A 7,664-nucleotide genomic window follows, 5' to 3' on the forward strand; every position below is an offset into this window, starting at 1 on the left:
ACACACAAAAATATCTACATGTTCATACTCACGTTTTTAACCAAATTTAAGATTTAAGCCAAAAGTAAAATTACACATTTAATTTAAAGGTCCAAGCATTGTAAATAATTGTAATCACCATATGAAAATATAAAATTAATTTACCTAACTACATCCCCAATATAAAACGGTGCCAGAAATAACTTGCTACGGTAGCAATGAATATAGCTGTATTGCACGCTAACCTTCCGTCACACACAGCTTCTGCAGAGCAGCCAACTTATCAGAAACAGGTCGCTGGAACGATTCTTGAAGCTGGCGTGAAGCGTGGGTCGCCACTGTCTTAGTTTCTTGTATGAACACTGAGCTCTTCGACTGAACCCGTCCCCTGACTACAGTAACAGAGAGGGTGGTAGTCGTAATTGTTGATCTGCAATCCATATAAGAGCTAGTGACGGTGCGTCATCGAAAACTTCCTGTTCGTGATTGGCTGCCCTACCCCACGTGCTGGGTGTTTCTTGTGGGTAGAGCAACTAATGATGACGTAGCTCACCCAGAAAGGCGGGTGTAAGAAGTCGACACTCTGCGGCAGGGATTATTTTCCGTACTGGCGGGTGGAGCGGTTCCACCGTGAACGGGGTTAGTAAATTTCGACATTTTGCAACCTTCAGTTAAATTAAGTCTTTAGTAATATAACACTGTGAGATAAAAAGTCATACAATTGATATGAAACTCTTTAACTGCCTGCAATTTTTATTCCGTAATACATATAAAACAGAATGTTTTAAAAACACCGCATACTTTTAGTTTGTCATATTTTTATAAGATTCAGACTTCAAAGCTGCGAGTTTTTTAACACTATATACACACACACTTTGTTACAACTATATTATTTTAATCTCGTGTTTCTCTCTCCTTTAGTATTGTTCTTTCAATTGTATTGCATTCCCTTGAAAACGTTCCTCACGTAGTTTATAATTAATCAAAAGGTTTTATTTCTGGTTTGAAAAAAGAGCCTTCGCTCGGAATGTCTCCAAAGAAATAAAAGAAAATAATACTTTATCCTCAAATCTCTAACTGTGTATATATGTACATACATGTATTTAACAAGAATTTAACTACCCCAATATCAGACGATGTTGTGTAGAATTTGATCATTTTATTTTGTCAAGAATAACTCTAATAAACCATCTAATGGCGAATGACCATCTGTCTATTTTCATAAAAGTATACAAAATGAGCAATCATTTACATAGAATTGGCACATTATTTTAACAAATACAATTTATTTTTAACATTATGGAATATCTACACCGTTTTCACCATTTATCGTTATTTATCACATACTTTGAATAATATAACTTAGATTTGAAATAACATACACCTATTTTTATGAGAGAAAAGTAGTTCTGTGTTACTGTTTTACGTAAAAAGGATTCTCACTTGACACACATTTAACGTGTAGACAAAAGAATGGCCAAATTATTCAGTTGCCTTGGATCTTGAAATATTTGCTTCTTCGCACATAAATATAATATTAATCATTTTGACATGTACATATAAACTTGAATATGCATATTCTAATAAATTTAATGAAGTTTGCCAATAGAGCAAGTATCGTGTTTCCAGTATGGTGAATGCTGAAATAATTTTCTATAGATCCAAGCTAAAAGTATTAATTTATTTTTCCTTAAACTGGTAATTCATGCATGTATTTGAGCAGCCATTGTGTATTAAGGGGGCTTATATATGTCCTTATAGGAATAATTTAAACAATACGATAAGAAATAGACAAATCACCACACAAACAAACTACGAAATGTGATGTGTATAATCGAGATAAAGTAATTTCCTTGCAATTGAGTTTTGATGTATAATAACATCATCAGCTATTTATATTATATTGTCTAATAATTCACACTTTTGTTGGTGCATATAATTCTTCAGGTACTTTTCATATGTTTTGTTTCATATTAATTAGGAATTATGAATACTAATATATTTTGTATATTATTCATTCACTGTTAAAATAACGCATATGATTCTTCACGTGAAGCAACAGTTGCTAATTATTTTCGGTTACCTTGACGCCTAAACCTGCATATTTGTACACATATAAATGCCCCCCAGTGGCACAGCGGTATGTCTGCGGACTTACAAGGCTAGAAACGGGGTTTCGATACCCGTGGTGGGCAGAGCACAGATAGCCCTTGTGTAGCTTTGTGCATAATTAAAAACAAACAAACACATAGAAATAGTTTTAGGTGCCAATGAAGGATTTATTTGTAAACTAATATTAAAATAGTGTTCATTTGTGTAAATTAGTATCAGCTAAAAGTCTCAAACCTGAACATAAGTGTAAATATAATTTTATTATATATTCACATACATTACACTTTTAAAAGATTTTACTTTTAAAAAAAGCAGAAAATAATTCAAAGTGGCAAGTTTTTTCATATTCTGAACAAAGTTTACAAATGAACGAATAGCTGTGTTCTTGTATTAGGCCTACTTATCCTAACTTTATTACGAAGCACTTTATTTGGATTTTAATCTAATAATTTGTGTTTAGTCTTACGACATTTTGTTCTTTTTTCATTTATTATCAAAGATATTAAAATAAAATCGCGTGCTGGTTCCCTATATTCACCTTAGATAAATCAACTAAATTTTATATCATATTCTTGATTTCACTTCGAAATTCTTTATTCTACTTTTAGATAATTTAAACTTAATGTATATAAATATAACTCAGAAAAGTTGTGGTAAATTAAATCTGAAGCTTGATTACCTGGTCGTCAAAATGGATGAGAAATAGAAATAGCTCCAGGAAAATACCCATCAAACTTTAATAAACGTGTAAGAAAACAATAATAATGATCAAATCACCTTGGGGATTTGAGATTAAAAAGTTAAACACGTGCTGTCAATATTACATTTTAAAATCCTTGACAACTTGAAGCAAACCTAGTAACTACTCTGAAACTATATTTCAAACCTGTATAAATGTAAATTATTAGAAGTTAATGTTAGTGTGAAACAAAAAGACAAATACTTAAGTAGCTGTGTATTTTGTCGTCACAGTCCTCGAAGTTCAAATGATAAACAACTTACATTCCGGGATTTTACTTAGTTGCAATAAATTCGATTGAATGATTGATATTTTACTCCAATTAATCTTCTTGTTCACTTTTAGGTTACATATATATATATAGAACGTCTTATACATATTATCACTACATCTTTACGCAAAAGGTTTGCTGTGATTGAGAAAAACAATTTTTTCAGGCTTTTTAGTATTATTTGCAAATTCACAGGATTATATGTATATACACATATTCCCGAACTTTCTTTTAGATTCTATAAAAGTCGATTTGGTGTAAATTGCCACAGTAATCATTAAAAAAAATAATATTTATTTTTATAGAATTATGTAAGAATACAGAATATATAACTATATTACAATTGCAGTGGTAAGTAAAATAATTTATTTGACGGATACTTTTAACTTCAATGCACAATGTAGTCAGCCCTGATTTAAAAATAATATAAAAAAGAGAACGATTAGATAGCAGCAACCGCCGCCTACACAGTGGAACGACATCTGACCAAGTGAAATTTATAGTAGTATGTTTATGTACTAAGAGCAGGGATACTAACCTTTAACCTCACTATGTAAATATTGAAGGATCATAACATGTTACTTAAATGATTTACTGAAATGGATTTTGCTATTAAAACTCATTTGTGAGTAAAACTATTTAATGCATAAACTTGAATTTGAGCACGTAAGCTGAATGCAGTTCGTGAATCGCCAGTTGGACCACACTAACGTTCAGAATGGCGTATAATTCTGAAGCACCGAGGATAGTTAAAAACGATACACATATATGTTGCACAAGTTAAGATTAATTTGAGGTGTTTATTTGAAAACTAAAACTGCGAAGCGGATCTGTTGTATCTTTTTTCAATAGTATTTCTATAAGTTACCTTGACATACGCACGGAAATGATATCTAAAATATATTTTGTTGGGTAACTGTCAGAAATATCTCTATAACATATAATATAATTCGTTGTCCTGGTTATTATCCTATACCATCACCATTCGTTGTTCTGTCTTGTTTGTTTGTTTTACGTTTCGGCTGCTATAACGGGTTGTCCTCTTCAACCCATGCCGCCTACTAGACACAATGATTGGTACCCGATCCCCACAACCTTACCTTGTAAATATTTAATATATGCCGTTTTTATGTATCTTTTTGCAGTGTATGATATTCTTTTTGAAGCTTTAGAAAAACGTTGCCCACTTAATATTTGTACTAAGTAAAATATTGATTGATAAAAATATGTTGTTGTTTTTGTTGTGACAAGAAGTACCTGAAAATTATACACAATGGGCTATCTGTGCTCTGCCCACCACGGGTATCGAAACCCGGATTCTAGGGTTGTAAGTCCGCAGACATACCGCTGTGCTAATGGTGGGCTTCAAAACTTGAGCAAAAAGGTATATTTTCGCACAGTAAAACCCTAGGTTGTTTTTTATTTTTGTTGTTGTTCTTCCAAACGGAAAAAAAAAAGAAGCAGATTTCAATAACACGTGTTTAGTACATATAATTTGTGATGCAGCATATATTAACTCTAGCTTCCCGTCCCTTATATATGTTTCAATTATATTCAAAATAGCCGAAGGAACTGTAAGACATTTTATTGGTCTGTTGTTCAGGAAACTATTAAATTTTAAGCAATAGTCATATAACTACATTAAGCTATTGTGAGCTTATACAAATAAGACACCACTTGTGCTGCACAAAGTTTTGTAATATGATTCCTTAGAAAAAGAAAATATATATATATATAAGAAGATAAACAAGGCAATATGTTTTGTAACAAAAAATGTTTTTTGTTAGATTAAAAACATTGTCTTACGTCATAGTGTACATTATTCGCAATATTTTATGTAATTTGAATGTTCTATAGTAGTCTGTTTTCGTATTCGTTTCGAATTTTTATGGAGTCACTTGCATTCTGATCCAATGATGACTGTAACTGATCTAAAAATCATTTAAACATGGTATGTATTCACTGTGACTTACTATTTGATAAAGATGCAAGTTTATTATTTACAACAACGAACCTTTGTTTCAAACTTTAAAACAAACTTCAATTTAGTTGTTTATTTTCATTTTGCTATTTAAAAATACTGCAAAGGCTATAACAACAAGAAGAAGTATCGGGTATTCTTTTCGAATATCGTGTTGAATATATTTTGTCAGAAGATGTAATACAAACGAAATAAATTAGATCAAGGCATTTTTTTTTTCATATTACACACTTCTTTTATTGACAGATAATGCTTAAAATTTAAATTTTCTCAAAGGTTTTATCGTACATAGTTGGAAGTTTAGTTCAATGGTTTCTCTCACTGACGTCAGTGCTTAATTGAGCTGATATTCACTTAACTTAACATTGATTAACCAACCAGGTCGCTCGCTCTTAAATTATGCCTGATTCTAACATGTCTTAGCGTTCATACTAATTTTTAATCATAACATAAATATAAAATTATAAAACTTTTTTTTTCTTCATAAAACCTCACAAGATTTAAAAATTGGCAATGGTAGACAAAACATGTTGAAACAATCAATTAAAAAAGGTTTTAAGTGAGAAAACAGTTTGAAAATTATTTACGATTTAGACTAATTTCTAATAAACGGTTTTTGTTGACATGATTATAATAATAACATAATACAAATGGCTGAGAATGTTATAATAAAACGACTTAGAATCTGTAGCCCTCCAGTGGCACAGCGGTATGTCTGCGGACTTACAACGCTAGAACCGGGTTTCGATACCCGTGGTGGGCAGAGCACAGATAACCCATTGTGTAGCTTTGTGCTTAATTCCAAATAAACAAACAAATTGAATCTGTAAATCACCAAAATCACGTGACAACCACAGCCGAGATAACGTCGGCGGTGGAATGGCACATATGAAAATTATATTTCGATATTGTTTTGCATTTCGTAGGTAATGCTTTAGCATCAAAACTTGATCGCATTTGGGAAGGGCATGTAATATTCCTGTATTCTAGCCAAATGTACAAACGGATAAGGAAGAAATATGTTTTTTTCTTTGGTGGTTTTCCTTCCCAAGTATTGCGACAGATAAAATAAATTTTAAAATCCTGTTCTTATTGTTCGATATTTACTTTCGAAATAAACATATAAGGTAGTTTATTAGATAGTTTGTTTTTGAATCTCGCGCAAAGCTACACGAGGGCTATTTTCGCTAGCCGTCCCTAATTTAGCAGTGTAAGACTAGAGGGAAGGCAGCTAGTCATCACCACCCACCGCCAACTCTTGGGCTACTCTTTTACCAACGAATAGTGGGATTGACCGTCACATTATAACGCCCCCACTGCTGAAAGGGTGAGCATGTTTGGAGTTTATTAGAATACGTTTTGTATTTCCGTGTAAAATGTATAGCGAGATATAGTACAATAGAAATCCTTCTTCGTAATGTTTAATCAACCGAACAATAAAATAAATGTAAGACCTTGATTGTTAGTGTCGCGTGCAATATATATATATATATATATCATAAATTTGATTGTTGATTATGTTTTCTTCTTAAGTAATCAAAGAAACAGGAAAATATCTGAATTACTTTTCAAAAACAACCCAGTGATAATTGTTTTATTATTATGAATTACCAAGACTACTTAACAACGCTGGAATCTCAATACACCAATATTAAACAAGAAATATCCATTTTCAAGTAACCCTGATCATGAAATCGTTTCTATCGTGCATTTTGGATATCCATCGGTTTTGAGGGAAGTGTTAGCGAAAGAAAGATAAAATAAAGAGATAGAGAATAAGAGAAAATGAATCAAGTAAATTAAGGATATATTATTTAAGAAAATATTGACACTCTTTTTTTTTTGATTTCCCAAAAATTACGCAAAGCAACCATATATTTGTTTACAATATATGAATTTGATAAAAAAAAAAGAAGGTTTTGGTTTCCTTTGGGCGCGGACCCGTGATAGAGCTCAACACTCAGGTAGAAATCCGTGGGTATCACAAATTGTTTTCCGCACTTTAAGCTGTAGGTGCGTTATAAGAGTGACAGTCAGTCCATTATCGTGGATAGTAGGGTGCTTCTGTCTGCCTTCCTTTCGGTCAGTATTTCTAAAGTACGGACGATGCCAGATAGTCTTATTAGCTTGGTCATAAATACAAGTACAAAAGCCTTTGTTATGCCTGTTATTCGTAAAGGAAATTCGAGTTATATATTATACATTGTTTGTTTCATAAGACAGCTGTAACTTAGCTTTCTAAGGAAAATGGCTTAAAAGTTAATACTAAGCGGGAACCTTTACAGTCAATCAAATAAAAACAGTGCAAACACTATGCAATGAAAATCTTCATGAAATGAGTTGTTTGAATATTCTAGTACTGATAACTTCTCCAAAATCATATATAACAGTAATGAAAACAAACTTTGATACATATATGGTTCCACAGTACTAATGAAATATTTAGTCTACTTCTTCCAGGTCTTGTAGAATAGTCGTGAAAAACAAGCTTTGATACATATATGGTTCCACAGTAGTAATGAAATATTTAGTCTACTTCTTCCAGGTCTTGTAGAATAGTCGTGAAAAACAAACTTTCATAC

At 31.9% G+C, this 7,664-nt stretch overlaps 1 long non-coding RNA gene across 1 annotated transcript in view; it reads left to right on the forward strand.

The window, feature by feature from the left end:
- The first annotated feature begins 582 nt into the window (after positions 1-582).
- Positions 583-7,664, forward strand: part of LOC111086806 — an 87,024-nt gene continuing 79,942 nt past the window's right edge. The window contains exon 1 of the long non-coding RNA XR_002611521.1: positions 583-618. This is a non-coding gene — a long non-coding RNA (uncharacterized LOC111086806). The remainder of the gene's footprint in view (positions 619-7,664) is intronic.

The sequence above is a fragment of the Limulus polyphemus genome, unplaced genomic scaffold (genome assembly GCF_000517525.1).
Source record: "Limulus polyphemus unplaced genomic scaffold, Limulus_polyphemus-2.1.2 Scaffold1447, whole genome shotgun sequence".
NCBI lineage: Eukaryota > Metazoa > Arthropoda > Merostomata > Xiphosura > Limulidae > Limulus > Limulus polyphemus.